Genomic DNA, 17869 nt, shown 5'->3' on the forward strand with positions numbered 1-17869 from the left:
AGTCTTCCTTAGGGTTGAAATGGTTAAAACCTCTAAACGGTCATCCCCTTATGTCATCCTTCTGAAAATTTGAAGAGTAGTGACCTATTGGAAGGAGTTGCGTCTGAACTGAGAAAGCATCTGTATAATGTGCAATGTTTCTTTAAGTATCTCCTCCCCACCGCCAGGTCACTCGTAATATCCCCATTACAGACTTAGACACACAAAGCCCTGGCATAGCCCCAGTGAAGAAACTGCATGCTTCCGATTGGATGGGATATTATTGGTAATGGGCAGTCTCATTTCTGAATTGAATTTGAGTGCTGGGAAATCATATTGGCTAACATTTCAGTCCTTTCTTTGTATTTGTGTATTTAACAATAAATGATTGCTCTTGGGGCTACACAGTTCTCATCTCTTTCCATTTCCCCTCACCGGGGCGAGGTTCCTCTATGTATTATTTCCTCTGATGGGAAAGAGAGTCTGCAGTGACCCTTCTTCTTAGCCATAGGCTGCCTCCTCATGAATTGTAAAGAGGGCAGAAGAGAGAGTAGGAAGTAAAGCCTAGAATCCTTCTCCTATGGAGGTGGCCTGTTCAGAAGGCAGTCAATTTTAGAGATAAAAACCAAGAATACCAGTGGGAAGCAATAATAATAATACCTTACAAATGTAGGATGTATCATAACTTTTAAAACACTTGGGCATTCATCACTTTTCCTTTGAACATTTCAAAGAGATTGATGGAACAAATAACAATAGCCTCATTTTAGGACGAAGAAACAACAGAGACACTGTGAAGATGAATCAGTTCCCCATGAGAACAAGAACAAGAACAGAGGTAGGACTAGTACCTGGATCTTCAGGTAGTACTCACCTTGAGCAGCTTTAAAGATCATATGGTAAACCAGTGGTCCTCAGATCTGGCTACTCACTAGAACAGCCTGGGAAGATTATAAAAAAATACAATTACCCCAACTCACCAATGGGACTCTAACTCAAAAGACCTGGAGCTCAGGGAATCTGTAATTTAAAATAATTTCCCTGTAGTTATTCTCAATTCTGAATAAACTTTAGAATTACCTGGAGGTCTTAAAAAAAATCCCCTTGTCCAGATTGTATCCCAGATCAATTAAATCAGAATTTCTAGTGTTGGCACCCAGGCATCAGCATTTGTAAATATCCCCAAGTGGTTTCAATGTGCAACCAAGCCTGGGAAGCAGTACTCTAGACCAGAATTCTACAAGCTCTATTTTCCTGAATTCCATCACAGCAAGTAGGGAAAGATGAGTGTAGAATTGAGAGTGAAAAGACCAGCCTTCAAGTCCTGTGTCTGCCTTTTGGGAAAGTCACTTCATCTCTCTTAGTCTCAGTTTTCTATTCTATCAAATGAGGAAAATGACAGTACTTACCTCGCAGAGATACTATGAGAGTAGATGAGACAATGCATATGAAATCACAAAATACCATCCACTTATTGGCTATTACTACTATTTTCCAAAGAGTTCTCTTAAAGAAGATGTGGTTTTTTCCCCCAGATGTTCCCTTTGTGTCTGAAGGTGCCACCCTCAACCTTACACAGAGTTAGACCTCTACGGCATGGAGCAGCACTCCAAAAGTTTCCACTAATAAAAGAAGGTTTGGAAATTGGAGGGATGTCCTCAAGGCTTCTTTTCACTGTTGCCATTGGCATGTTCAGCCCTCTGCCCACTGGAGTTATAAATTTGCCAGTTTGCTAAATGTTTACTCAGAAGGACAATTTTGTTTTCATAATACAGGAACACTGTAGCTATTACTAGTCACCTTCTGCATTCCTCCATCTAGCTCTTTGAGTTCCCCTGAATGTGCCCCCAAACACCTCTTGTTTAGTCCCATTCAGCAAATTAGGGAAGGTTCTAGTATGTGTTTATTATCCAGTAAATGCTGAGTTCACTGTAACCCTGGCCCACTGGAGAACAAATACCCATACCACAAACACCCACTCCCTGGCCTAACAATTTGTACTGGTTAGAACAGAATCTTCTAATATTAGGAATGGTAGCGTGAGGATCATTTCATAATCACAAACACAGGCAAAAGCAATCATGAAATTATGGATGACTCATTGTCAAAGGAACACTTGAATCATCTTGGTCAACCCCCTAGGTTCATTAGATGGGGAAACTTCTGCACCAAATTCACACTGTGCTATTAGTCTTCTCCCTAATTGATTGTTATAACCAGCTTTATCTTGACCATATCAAATGTATTTTTAAACCTCCCACAATTCCCTCCTCAGTAGGTAAAATATTTTGTGTGTGTGAGTACCTTTCTCTTATTTCTTACATATTTACTCGCTTTTTTCTCAAACTAGACAATGAGTTGAAGACACAGGTTATTTCTTATTTCTCTTAAATAAAGTAGTACCTGACACATTGTAGGGTGCTAGTACACATATATTAAATGTAGGATTAATTCTATATTCTTTCCCATTGAAGGGGGGTTGTTTTCTAACAAGCCAAGGAAAGTTAAGATTTGCCTTGTATATCACTTTCTCTAATATTCCATGAGTACAGAAATTTTGCCATGTTATGTCTATAAATATATTTCAGAGAGAAAGGGGAAGAGAGGAGGGGGACAGGAGGTAAAGGGAGGGAAGAGGAGAGAAGAGTAGACGAGGAGAGGAGAAATCACAAGAGGAGAGCAGATGAGAGGGGGAGAGAGAATACTATGTGCTAGATACTATTCTAGGTTTGGGGATACAATGATGAATAAAACAGCCAAAAATACTTGCTTTCATGGAGCTCCCATTTGTGTGTGTGTGTGTGTGTGTGTGTGTGTGTGTGTGTGTTTTGGGAGAAGAGACAATAATAACAAAAAAGTAAAAAGCACAATATAACACTGTTAGACAGTGATAAATGTTATAGAGAAAAACGAGGTAGGCTAAGGGAATAGAGAGCACTGGGTGGAGAGTCTTCTGAAATTTTAAATGAGTGAACAAGGAAGGCTTTGGTAAGAAGATGATGTTTGAGCAGACTTAAAGGAGCTGAGGTAGGGAGGCTTCAGGCTATGTGGGTGAAGAACATTCCAAGTGGAAGGAATAGAAATTATAAGTTCCCTCAGGTTGGAGAGAACCTGAAATGCTCCCAGAATGGCATGGAGGCTAGCGGACTGGGTGTGGTACAGGTGCAGGTGTGAACACAGAAGGAGAGAACATACGGGTGGCTGAGTGGGGTAAGATGGGTGGTAGGGGTGGGTGAGCTTTGGAGGGACCTTTAATGCCATTGGAAAGACCATCGTTTCCTCTGACTGACATGGGAAGCCACTGGGGAATTGGATCTGACTGATGTTTAAAAGTGTCATTCTGGCTGCCGTGATGAGAATAGTGGATGGGAAGGTAAGTGTGGAAGTGAGAAAACCAGTTAGGAAGTTATGACAATGGGACAGGTGGCTCAGAGCAGGGTGATGGAGGAGGGGGTAGTAGAGGAGGACAAAGTCTAGATAAATTTTGAAGGTTGAGCGAATGGGATTTGCTCTCAGATTGATTGTGTCATGAGGAGAATTAAAAATTACTCCAAGTTGTTTGATCTGAACAGCTGAGAGGATGGATTGGTGGAGTTGCCAGTAACTGAGAGGAAGACACCTAAAGGAGAGGATTTATGGTGAAGGGGAAGATGATATGTCTGTCTGTCTGTCTGTATCTATCTATCTGTCTATCTATCTATCTATCTATCTATCTATCTATCTATCTAATAAGCTCAATATTATATATGAGATCAAAACAGAAAAGATAAGTAATATGCTGAAGGTCTCATAGTTAATATGCAGTACTTTGGGGTTTAAAGTATTTTCGACTTCAAAACCCCTATTCTCCCTACCCAACTAGGACATTTTCATGTGTTATCACTTTTAATCCTCACAACAACTTTATCCCCATTTGTCAGTTAGAAAAACTGAAGTTCAGAGAGTTCAAACAACTGGCTTAAGTCATGTTAAGTGAGAGAGCAGAGATTCAAACTTGGTTTCTTTCTTTCTTTCTTTCTTTCTTTCTTTCTTTCTTTCTTTCTTTCTTTCTTTCTTTATGTTTGTATTTCTTTAAATTGAAGTCTAGTTGATTTACAATGCTGTGCCAATCTCTGCTGTACAACAGTGACTCAGTTATACACATAGAGACATTCTTTTTCATATTCTTTTCCATGATGTTTTATCCCAGGAGATTGGATACAGTTCCCTGTGCTATACAGTAGGACCTTGTTGTTTATCCATGCTAAATGTAATAGTTTGCATCTACCAACCCCAAACTCCCAGTCCATCCCTCTCCCTCCTCCCTTCCCCCTTGGCAACCACAAGTCTGTCAAACTTGGTTTCTAACTCTCACACCTATATTTTTTCTATGACACTACCCTCCTGATTATGTATACCTTACAGGATGGTGGTAGAAATTAAATGTATGTACCCAGCACATACAATGTCTGGCACATAGTATGTTTTAAACAAATCATAACTATTACTGCTTAGTGTAGATTTCATTTGTATATATTGTGTTTCCCACCTAAGGGAACTGCTTTATGTTTATTAAAATATGAGTCTTAAAGTAAATCTTTTGTAGCCTCAAACACACCAGAAATATTTATTAATAGTTACTGAGTGAATCACAAAAGGAGCAATTGAGTATATTACAAACAACATACCATGGAGACTTCCACAATGCATATTGGTGTTTCCTAGTAGAAGAGACATAAAGGTAGGAGTATGTATGACTGAAGAAAATACATGGGGTTATCAGAGTTTCTTTTAGTAAAAAAGATCAAGAGCCTTGCAGAAGAGGTCCCCACTCTGCTGCAGAGATAGCTTTGTCTGTTCGTTGCTCAACAACTCTTGCCTATTATAACTCTGTGATTAACTCTGCACTGGACCATCTAGAGTTTTCACATTTGGAATCACTTTGTTCCTCTCTCAAATGAGGTGATGGATTCATTAATTCACCAATATCTTGTCTGCATTCAAATTAAATCTGATGTACCCTAAGACCAGGTCTGAGTATTTTTCTATTACACAGAATTTTCCACAGAAATTTAAAAAATAAATACCATTAAATGCTTGTCTAAGAAAAGAAGAAAAGTCTCAAATCAATAACTTAGGTTTCCATTAAAAAAAACAAAACTAGAAAAACAGGAATAAACTAAACCCAAAGAAAGCAGAAAGAAGGAAACAATAAAGGTAAGAACAGAGATCAGTGAAACTGACAACAGAAAACAATAGAGAAAAACAATAAAAAAACAGAGCCTGGTTCTTTGAGATTAATGACATTGATAAGCCTTTAGCGAGACTAACAAAGAAAAAAAGCGATAAGACACAAATTGCCAATATCAGGAATGAAAGAGGGGTTATCACTACAGATCCCACAGACATTAAAAAGATATTAAGGGAATACAATACTAAAAACAGCTCTATTGACACAAATTTGAAAACTTAGATGAAATAGAACAATTCCTTGATAACAACACACTACCAAAACTCACTCAAGATGTAATAGATAAGTCAAATAATTCTATAACAGTTAAAGAAATTGACTTTGCAGTTAAAAGTTTCAAAAAAAAAAAAAAAGCAATCTTCAGGCACAGATGGTTGCACTGGCAAATTCTACCAAATATTTAAAGAAGAATTACAGCCAATGCTATACAATCTCTTCCAGAAATTAGAAGAGGAGAGAACACTCCCAACGCAATTTATAGGCCAGCATTACCCAGATACCAAACCTAGACAAAGACAGCACTACAACAAAACAAAACAAAACACTACTACAGGCCAAATATGCCTCATGACTCTAAATGCAATAATCTCAGTAAATTACAATATTAAGAAATTCAACCTTTCAATATATAAAAATAATAATCCACTATTACCAAGTGGAGATTATAACTGGGAATGTGAGACTGGTTCAATATTAAAAAAATTAGTCAGTGTAATCCACCATTCAGATTGTAAACAATCTAAAAAAGAAAAATCACATGATCATATCATATGCAGAAACAGTATTTGACAAAATTCAACATCCATTCATAAGAAAGACTCTGAGCAGACTAGGAATAGAAGGAAAGTTTCTTAACCTGATAAAAGGCATCTACAAAAACACCTCCCTAACATCATACTTAACAGTGAAAGACTGAATGCTTTTCCCCTAATTGTACAAACAATGGAAGGATATCCACTTTCAACACTCAACATTGTATTGGATGTCCTAGCCAGTATAAGGTAAGAAAAAGAAATAAAGGCAAGCATATTTTTAGATGATATGATTGTACATTTAGGAAATTCCAAGGAATCCACAAAAGAACTCCTAAACTAGTAAGTGAATTTAATTAGATTGCAGGATACAAAGTCAACACACAAGAATCAAATGTATTTCTTTATAGTAGCAATTAACAAAATTTTAAAAATTACATTAGCTCAAGGGGCTTCCCTGGCAGTCCAGTGGTTGACCCCACGCTTCCACTGCATGGCATGGGTTCAGTCCCTGGTTGGGGAACTAAGATCCCACATGTTGCATGGTGCAGAAAAAAAAAAATTACATTAGCTCCAAAAACTTAAATACTTAGACATAAATCTAACAAAACATGAACAGGGTTTGTATGAGCAATACTACAAAACCCTGACAAAATAAATTAAAGAAGATCTAAATTAATGGTGAGATATACTACTTTATGGATTGAAAGAATAGGCATAGCAAAGATGTAACTCTCCCCAAATTGACCTATAGATTTAGTGCAATTCCAGCCAAATGTCAACATTATTTTTATAGATGCAGATAAGCTGATCCTGAAAGGTATATGGAAAGGCAAAGGAACTATAATAACTAAAATGATTTTGAAAAATTGTAATTAAGTTGGAGAAATCACACTGTCAGATTTTTTTTTTTTTTTTTTTTTTTTTTTTTTTTTTTTTTTTTTTTTTCTTTTTGCGGTATGCGGGCCTCTCACTCTTGTGGCCTCTCCCGTTGCGGAGCACAGGCTCCGGATGCGCAGGCCCAGCGGCCATGGCTCACGGGCCCAGCCGCTCCGCGGCATATGGGATCCTCCCAGACCGGGGCACGAACCCGTATCCCCTGCATCGGCAGGCGGACTCTCAACAACTGCGCCACCAGGGAGGCCCACACTGTCAGATTTTAAAATTTACTATAAAGTCACAGAAATCAATTCAGCGTGACACTGGCAAAATGACAGACACATAGATCAATGGAACAAAATAGAGAACACAAATATGCCCATGTGATTTTCCACAAAGTTGTGAATGCAGTTCAACGGAGGAAGGATGGCCTTTCAACAAATGGTGTTGAAACAAATGGACAGCCATATGCAAAAAAGAACCTTGATCTTAACTTCAAACTCTGTACAAAAATTAACTCACATAGGTCATAGATCTACATGTAAAACATAGAAATATGAAATTTTAAAGAAAAAAAAGGAGAAAAACTTTGTGACTTGGGGTTAGATAAAGAATTCTTAGATCTGATACCAAGAGCACAATCTGTAAAAGACAGATGAATTAGATTTGAGCAAAATGAAAAACTTTTGCTTCAAAGGCACTATTTTGAGAATGAAAAGACACCCTATAGACTTGGAGAAAATATTTGCAATCACATATCCAACAAAAGACTTGTATCTAGAATCTAAAAAGAACTCTCATAACTCAACCATAAGAAAACAAACCACTCAATTAAAAAAAAATACTGTGTTCATGAATTAGAAGACTCAACATAGTAAAGATTTAACTATTCTCAAATTTATCTGTAGATTTAACTCAGTTCAAATAAAAATTCCAACAGGATTTTTTGAAAGTATATAAAAACTCATTCTAAAATTTGTATGGAGAAACAAAGGAACTAAAATATCCCAAACAATTTGGGCAAAAGGATGGCAAATAAGTGCATAAAAACATTTATTTGCCATTTGAGAAATGAAGATTAAAACCACAGTGAGATACTATGGCACATCTATTAGAATAGCTAAAATAAAAAATATTGATAAGTGCTGGTGAGGATGTGGAGCAACTGGAACTCACAGACATTCCCAGTAGCAAAATGATACAGCTACTCTGGATAGCAGTTTGGAAATTTCTTATAAAGTTAAACACATATTTACCATATGACTCAGCAATCCCATTCATAGGTATTTGCCCTAGGGAAACGAAAGCTATCTTCACATCAAAACCTGAACATGAACATTTATAGCAGCTCTATTCATAATTGCTAAGAATTGAAAACACCCAAAAGTCCTTCAGTAGGTGAATGTATAAATAAACTGTGCTATATCCATATAACGGAATACTGTTCATCAACAAAAGGAATATTGTGCAAATACAAATACAAATTGTATTTGTACACAAAACAATTTGGATGAATCTAAAAAGCATTATACCTGTTGAATGAAGCCAGTTTCAAGAAGTTGTATAATGTATAATTCCATTCCTATGCTATTCTCTAAAAGACAGGACTGCAGTGACAGGAAAAAGATCAGTTACTTGTAGGAATAAGGAGTAAAGAGAAGGTGTGACTACAAAGGGATAATATAGGGAATTTTGGGTGGGGGGCAGCCAGGATAGGGAACTGTTCTGTCTGTTCTTTCACTGTGGAGATAGTTACATGAATCTATCCATGTGCTACAATTCATAGAACTGTATTTTTAAAAGTCAGTTACATTGTATATTAATTTTAAAGTAAAATAAAATAGTTACTTAAGAAATTTTTGGTGCTGAAGGACTAAACGATTTGGACTTTAAAATTTGGTTGCATTTATTCCCTGAATTGTTTATATTCATTTATCCCCTACAGAGAGAGTGTCGATCAGTTTATATTCATATACATATTAATGAAGCTGGAATAGCTTTGAGATGGAATATAATGATTTAGTTCTGTATATGTTGGCCTTAAGGTATTTGTGGGATGTTTCTGGTGGAGATATTTGTCATGTACATATCTGAAACTCAGCAGAGAGGTGAGGATGGGAAATTCCATTTAGGAAGAAACATTAAGGAAGTTTGCCATGTGGATGAGACCACCCAGGAAGAATTCATGAAGTGAGATAAGGACTAAGCATGGAACCCAGGGACACTACTATCTGAGGGAAAATGAGAGAAAAAACTCATAAAGGAGATTGAAATGGGAGTAGGAGGAGAAATAAGGCATCAGAGTAAAGAAAGGCTCATGCAGGTCAAGAGTTGAGTAAGAAAAGAAGAGTCAGCAATCTTCAAAGGAAACCCTCCTACACTGTTGGTGGGAATGTAAAATTGGTACAGCCACCGTGGAAAAAATTATGGAGGTTCCTTAAAAAACTAAAAATAGAGTTACTATATGATCCAGCAATCTCACTTCTGGGCATATATCCAGAAAAGACAAAAACCCTTATTTAAAAGGATACAGGCACTCCAGTGTTCATAGCAGCACTATTTACGATAGCCAAGACATGGAAACAACCTAAATGTCCACTGACAGATGAGTGGATAAAGAAGATGTGGGGTGTGTGTGTGTGTGTATACACACAATGGAATATTACTCAGCCATAGGAAACAATGAAATAATGCCACTTGCAGCAACATGGATGGATCTAGAGATTATCATACTAAGTGAAGTAAATCAGAGAAAGATAAGTATCATATGATATCACTTATATGTGGTATTGAAAAAAATGATACAAATGAACTAATTTATAAAACAGAAATAGACTCACAGACTTTGAAAACAAATTTACAGTTACCAAAGGGGAAAGGGAGGAGGAGGGATAAATTAGGAATTTGGGATTAATATACACATTACTATATATAAAATAGATAAACAAGGACGTACTACATAGCACAGGGAACTATATTCAATATCTTGTAGTAACTTATAATGGAAAAGAATCTGAAAAAGAATATGTATACAACTGAATCACTTTGCTGTACACCTGAAACACTGTAAATCAACTATACTTCAATTTAAAAAACCACATAAAATCTTTGTATTTATACATAAAAAAAAAGAGCACTTTCCAATGGCATGGAGAAGTTAAGTAGGATGAGGTTTGAAAAGTCACCATTGTGTTTGACAACTAGGAGATCACTGTAATGTTGTAAAAGCACTTTAAGAGTACGAGCCAGAGAGACATAGCTTTAGGAGTGAATGAAAGGTAAGAAAACATCTTCGTAAAGATTTGGCTTGGCTGAATTTGAATTCTTTTTTTTTTTTTTTTTTTTTTTTTTAAGTTTATTTATTCATTTTTTTAATTAGTTTCTGCTTTATAACAAAGTGAATCAGTCATACATATACATCTGTTCCCACATCCCTTCCCTCATGCATCTCCCTCCCTCCCACCCTCCCCATCCCACCCCTCCAGGCGGTCACAAAGCACCGAGCTGATCTCCCTGTGCTCTGCGGCTGCTTCCCACTATCTATCTACCTGACGTTTGGTAGTGAATTCTTGAATAAGGTTTTGTTGTGAAGATTACTATCTCAAATCGCCAAGCCAAGCTAAATGAGAATTTCAGTGAAGCTTTGCATTTCTGGCAAAACTTGAAGCCAAGTAATAATTATATGTGTTTAGGGTTTAGACATAATCTTTTTTTTTGAAAGACTCAAAATTAGTAAGTCAATTCAACACTGCTAATTGAGCACTGACAGTGTTGCAGACAATGAAAGACATATAAAGATGTACCAGAAATTAGAACTGAGTTTATTTAACTTAACCTCTTCATTTGAAAGATGAAGAAACTGAGACTCAGAAATGAAGTAACTTGGCTAAGATTGCGCTTAATCTGCTTCCCTCCTCTCCCACTATATCATATTTTGCTAGTTCCTATATCTTTCCCCTTACATAAAGCTCTTCTCTACAACAAGCATACTACACATAGAGTAGATACTCATAGCCTATGTTTGGTCCCTTTCTGAATGGATTTGTGTAGTTGGGTGAACCAGAAATTTATGGGAAAAGGGGAATTACTGTCCCTGGAGTAAATGGGCAACAAATTCAACGTGTACAGGGTATGGGTGTGGTCTTGATGGATTTGTAGACTTGGTATAAACAGAAAGAAGAGGTCCAGGCACACCTCAGAGATATTGCAGGTTCTGTTTCCAGATCACTGCAATAAAGTGAATATCACAATAAAGCAAGTACATGAATTTTTTGGCTTCCTGGTACATATAAAAGTTATGTTTATACTATACTGTAGTCTATTAAGTGTGCAACAGCATTATGTCTAAAAATTTTACATACCTTAATTAAAAATATTTTTGCTAAAAATTGCTCACCATCATCTGAAAAATGCAAGGTTACCATAAACCTTCCATTTGTAAAAAATGCAATATCTGTAAAGTGCAATAAAGCAAAATGCAGTAGGAGGACGTATGCCTGTACAAGGATACAGACTGCTTTTTTTTTTTTTTTTTTTTTTTCTGTGGTACGCGGGCCTCTCACTGTTGTGGCCTCTCCTATTGCAGAGCACAGGCTCTGGACACACAGGCTCAGCGGCCATGGCTCACGGGCCCAACTGTTCCGTGGAATGTGGGATCTTCCCGGACCGGGACACGAACCCGTGTCCTGCATTGGCAGGCAGACTCTCAACCACTGCGCCACCAGGGAAGACCCAGACTGCTTTTTGAAAGCAAAACAAGACATTTGGCAGAAAAATATTGTGATTGATAGGTACACATGAACAGATATTTGATTCTCCCCCTAACTAGACACTATCCTTCTAGAATTCTTTGCTAATACAATGAAAGTTTCTGTGGTTTACTCTAATGAGAGAGACTGTTCCCTTAACATAATTCCAAATAATGTTTTGGAGGAACAATTTGGCTAGAGTTTGGCTAGAAAATACCTAGAAGATACCTTGATAACTATCAATGAGAGACTATGTGCAGAAGTGTTGTGAATAAGCATGTTGGTTTTCCAGTTAAATGGTGGAACGCAGCTTGAGTTCATTTGTTACCTACCTGTCTTGCAACCTTAAATAAGTGTCTTGACCTCTCTAAGCCTCAGTTTCCTCCACTGTGAAATAGGTAATGTGGGTGTACTGAAAAGAACACATAGGATGTCCTTCCTATAGCACCAGGTTTATTAAATGATCTACTTAATAAATGTTAGGTTTCACTTTTATTATTAATCAGGAGTGTAGCTCTATTCGGTAGGAAATGGCCAAAGACAATACAAGCCACCATTTTTGGACACAAATAGTCCCTGTCTTTTGTAAATTGATCCTTATGTGGCTTAAGCTGGCATGGCTAGGCCTCTCACTGGGAATTGTAGAGATATTTAGAGTTGAATACAAAGGCCTGAGCTCAAATGGGATAAATGATGAGAGAATACTAAAGATATAAATGGAAAGGCACACTCTGCTAGGGGGCTGGGGGTGGGGTACAGGCATTATTTGTCAGGTGACATCAATGTCCCCAGCAGACTGGGTCAGTGGGAAGGGGGAGACTGGGTGGCATTTACTGCTGTCAAAGGGGCCTGGAAGCAGAGAGCAGGGTGATGCTGCTCAGATTTCTTTAGGATGATGAGAGGATTATAATGTTCTAAGAGATTACTCAAGTTTAGAAAGAGGAAGTAGTCGGATCTCATTTTCCTGCCTCTGAGAATTTAAGGTGTTGGATGCCACGTTTCCAGTGTTTTCTATTCATCCATTCCTTTAAAAAAATTATTTGAAAATTAAGATGACAAAATAGAGGTGAAAGTGCTCACCTCATTTGTTTGTTGTAGATTTACTCTTGGACTCCAAAGTAAGGAGGTGATGGGGCGGGGAGAGCAATTTATATTCTTTTCATCAATCATTGCTGTAACTTAGATGTTTAATGTATGTGTTTAATGTCTGCACACAGACAAAAGATATTCTATAAAACTCATTTATGAGGACTCATAATCGCATCACTCAAAAAAGTTTCTGTTCCAGTCATGTTTTTAAAAAATTTTTTATATGGGATTGTAAAATATTGTGTGTCAGCACACAGTTATCTCTTCCCTGTAAGTAAAATTCCGGAGTAGATCAGGAGCTCATTAACTGGATTGAGCCCCAGTGGTCCTCAACACTAGCTGGACTGTAAAATCAGCTCTATAACTTAAAAAATACATATATGTGCCTCGCCTGGGCTCCACTCCAGAACATTTAAATTAGACTCTCCAGAAGTAATTTCCTTTGATTTACTCAAAGAATCTAAGACTCTAAAAAACTGAATTAGCACAATTTTTCTAGCTCTTACAGAAAAATTCTTGGTGTAATGACTCTTCTGTGAATGACTTTTAGAATATTAAAGTTTTGCAAACTCTGACCCAGTGTATCAATCCTGAGGAATAGAGCAGAAGGAAATGCTTGCAAAAATTTATCAACCATGAGTCACTGAAACAATGTTTTTAATAGTAAAAAGTGGAAACAATCTAAATGTGCAACAACAGGAGTTTTTTTTTTTAATTATGGTACAACTATTTAAGGGACTACTTTGCAGCCATTACAAATAATGTAAGAGAAATACTTAATGCATACAACATGCCTGCAATTCCATTAAGAGAAAGATGTTATATGATAATTTGTATGGTGAGATGTACTTTGTAAAAAAAATCTGTATGAATAGGAGAAAAAGAGTGGAGGAATATATTCTAAAATAGTAATATTTATAAGATGATAGGATGGAAAATGAGATGATTTTTATAGTCTGTCCTAGGCCTAATGTTATTTTCTAGATTTTCTATATCATGCATAGATTATTTTTATAATGAAAAAATATTGATTATTTTTATGATGAGAAAAATGTTATTAAAATAAACACAACTATAGAAACCTAAAGGAGAGTTATATTAAAACATTACTCTGTGGAGCCACTCACTTTGTGTTTAAAGTAATTGACACTTTCATTTTGTATATATTACCTATGTGGATAGATTCCATAGGTAAAATAACCTTACAGAAACAACTTTGAATTTTCTCTGAAGGCAACCATAGGTAGGTCTTTATACAATGTACGACTTTGATTTAAGAAGGAGAGTCTGGAACAACTGGCTTAATTTGGCAAAGACAGAGGAAGATGGGATTTTATGCTCCGTGATTGGTTGTTGCAGTTGTTCTGAATAGGCTGCTTTCTTCCTTAATGATTTATAATTAGGAAAAGCTGCTATGAGCTTTGCAAGAGGTTTTTTCCTCCTTTCAACCTCCCACCCCTGGAAGTTAAATCTACCTCTGTAGTTAAGAAATGGATGGAATAGATAAGGAGGAGGGCTGGCAAATCTGTATATTTCTGCTTCAAAACACGAAAGTGAAGTGTCCTGTGGGAGAACTGGACGAGGTGGTATAGCATTAACCTATAAAATGTCTTTCAACATCAGATTGGGAGAACACAATAATGTTAATTGACTGGGCAATTGATGCAATCAATCATAAAAGTGAGCAGATTCCCTTCTCCCAAACCAACTGGACTTCAGGTCAGCTAAGAAGCCAAGCGTGAGTTCTCAAGGCTGCACTGTCTGAGGACATATCATTGTCCTGTATGAGAAAAGGAAATGAAGAGTGGTTGACCTTAGTAACTTTGTAGGCTAAAAGGAAAAAAAGAAGAAAATATTCTCACTCCTTTGTATAGGTTTCTTAGTTGTTTTGTGTATGTTGAGATAAGCTTATTTCCAAACTGATGGAACCAGAAAGCCCACACGACCCCTCTCTCAAAGGAAAGGGTGTATCTAGAAGGGGTGGGCCTCTGGTGATACCTTGAGGAGTCACTGATAACTTCCCAAGCCTAACCTCCCCACAGCCACTGCCACTCCATGAGAGGAGACTGGGTGAGCTTTGGAGAGGGCAGAACTTGACTGTTGAAGATGAGTCTCAGAGATCATCTACCTACTCATGTAATCTCACAGATGATGAAGTTCGCACCAGTTTAGCCAAGAATGCCCAGAGTGGGAACAGTGGAATTCAAACTTTGCTAAGCCCATGTTCTCCAAGTGATTTCTTTCTCCCATACAGAAAGTGGGAAGAAGACAGTGTCTGTCCCCCCAAACTCAAGGGCTGATGGGAGGAGATCTCATAGAGTATTCACTGTAAAAAAGGAGAGAGTGGCTGGGGAAAGGATGGAGGGGAGCAGACAAAGTAATTGCCAAGCTCAGGTGTGAGGTCTGTCTGGGGTGATGGTAGCTCAGATGTGGAGTATGGACCAACTATGAGAACATAAGGGAAGATTTTACCACTTTTGGATATAGACCAGCTTCCTCTGTTCTTTGTTAAATTAAATGAGATAAAAAGCCCTTAGCACCATTCCTAGCATTTGGTAAATCCTCAGTACACAGGAGCTTTTACTGACCATAGACTGGACATATATAGGCTACTAGTGAGAAAGTCCCTACACTTGAATAAGCCTTAAAGAATCTGCCATGACCCCATTGCTAGGCCAATTTTATGTTTTTGCTGGGCTGCCACAGGGTTAAAGGCATATTAAAATATGTATTAAAGATATAACACTAACAAGTTTTTAGAACATATTAATACCTGTCTTTAAAAACATGTTGCTGGGTTTCCCTGGTGGCGCAGTGGTTGAGAGTCCGCCTGCCGATGCAGGGGACACGGGTTCGTGCCCCAGTCCGGGAAGATCCCACATGCCGTGGAGCGGCTGGGCCCATGAACCATGGCCGCTGGGCCTGTGCATCCGGAGCCTGTGCACCGTAATGGGAGAGGCCACGACAGTGAGAGGCCCATGTACCACAAAAAACAAAATAAAACATGTTGCTTTCTTTCTCATCCTCTCTCAACAAATGTACATATATATACACACTCTAATCTCCCTATATATGCACAAGATATGCTAGCATTATCTAGAAATAGATACACATACACTAAGCTATCATCAAGTTTATATGTACTTAAGGGCACATGAGTTTTAACTAGGTATATCTCTCTATAATGCACTATATGTCTATATGTAGATCTATATATTATTCTGTCGCCCATCATGAATTTTTCTGGCTCCTACAGGAAATGGCTCATATATTTTATGACCAATGCAAGGACAAAAGGTTTTGCATATTTAAATTGTATCAGTACATAGTTATGAATAAAAATGACATAACTTAAAATATAGCCTTTGACATTTATGTAATGCCTTCATTATTTCTGAAAAAAGACTGATCTACACATTCATTTTGTGGAAATAAGTTTTATAAATGTGCTGAATGAGATTTTTTTTCCCCTTAGTCCTTAAAATGACAATGTAAGGAAATGGGATTTCTTTTGCCTGGAGATGAAACTACTCAAGGGGTATAATATTTCCAGAATGGATATTATAGAAGTGGTGGGAAGCTGCTGTATCTCATTTCCAGTGAGGCCATGAGAAACTGATTGTAGCAGGAAGTTGCAGTTTAAGCTTTAAAATGACTTTCCTGTGAGGTAGCATAGAAGGAATTTATGTATTCTCTCTTTTTTTCATGTTTTGGAAAAAAAATATGAAAAATTAATTAAATTAATTAATTAACTGAGGTTAATTAACCTCAGTTATCTAAGATTAATTAAGTTAGTCTATTCCACAGCCCATTCTAAGAAGAAATGTCTCCTTCCTTCTCTCAGTAATCTCTGTTGAGATGGTGGGTGCATCTAGGTGGCTAGTTTTATGTCACCATGACCCTGGTACTATTTTCCTTTCCCCCAGGAACACTAACTGATTGGACAAGAGATGGGAATTGTAACCAAGGAAAACCAATCAGAAAGCTGGTCTGAGACATCATGTGGCCTGACATTAAAATATGGGCTGAACCTATCCTATTTACTTTCTCAAATTACTAGAATATTTGCAAATGAAGCAACAAGGGAAATATCTCCAAAATATACAAACAGCTCATGCAACTCAATATCAAAAAAAAAAAATCAAAACATGGGTAGAAGATCTAAATAGACATTTCTCTAAAGAAAACATACAGATGGCCAAAAAGCACATGAAAAATGCTCAATATTGCTATTTATTAGAGAAATACAAATCAAAACTACAATGAGGTATCACCTCACACCAGTCAGAATGGCCATCATTAAAAAGTCTACAAACCATAAATGCTGGAGAGGGTGTGGAGAAAAAGGAAGCCTCCTACACTGTTGGTGGGAATATAAATTGGTACAGCCACTATGGAGAACAGTATAGAGTTTCCTTAAAAAACTAAAAATAGAACACCATTATGATCCAGCAATCCCACTCCTGGGCATATATCCAGAGAAGAACATAATTTGAAAAGGTGCATGCACCCCAATGTTCATTGTAGCACTATTTACAATAGCCAAGACATAGAATCAGCCTAAATGTCCAACAACAGAGGAATGGGTAAAGAAGATGTGGTACATATATACAATGGAATATTACTCAGCCATAAAAAAGAATGAAATAATGCCATTTGCAGCAACATGGATGGACCTAGAGATTATCATACTAAGTGAAGTCAGACAGAGAAATATAAATATCATATGATATCACTTGTGTAATCTCAAAAAATGATACAAATGAACATATTTACAAAACAGAAACAGACTCACAGACTTCAAAAACAAATTTATGGTTACCAAAGGGGAGAGGTGGGTGGGGGAGGGATAAATTAGGAGTTTGGGATTAACATATACACACTACTATATATAAAACAGATAATCAAAAAGGACCTACTGTACAGCACAGGGAACTCTACTCAATATTCTGTAATAACCTATTGGGAAAAGAATCTGAAAAAGAATTGATATATGTATATGTATAACTGAATCACTTTGCTGTGCACCTAAAACTAACACAACACTGTAAATCAACTATACTCCAATATAAAATAAAAATAAAGAAAAGAAAATAGTAGAAAATATGCATTTTAACAATGGCAGCTGAAATTGAAAAGAAGCCATTAAATAGAAGAGAGTTGTGACTAGCCATCTACTTAAAAAAATAAAT

The sequence above is a fragment of the Mesoplodon bidens genome (assembly GCF_964165515.1).
Source record: "Mesoplodon bidens genome assembly, chromosome: 7".
Taxonomy (NCBI): Eukaryota; Metazoa; Chordata; class Mammalia; order Artiodactyla; family Ziphiidae; genus Mesoplodon; species Mesoplodon bidens.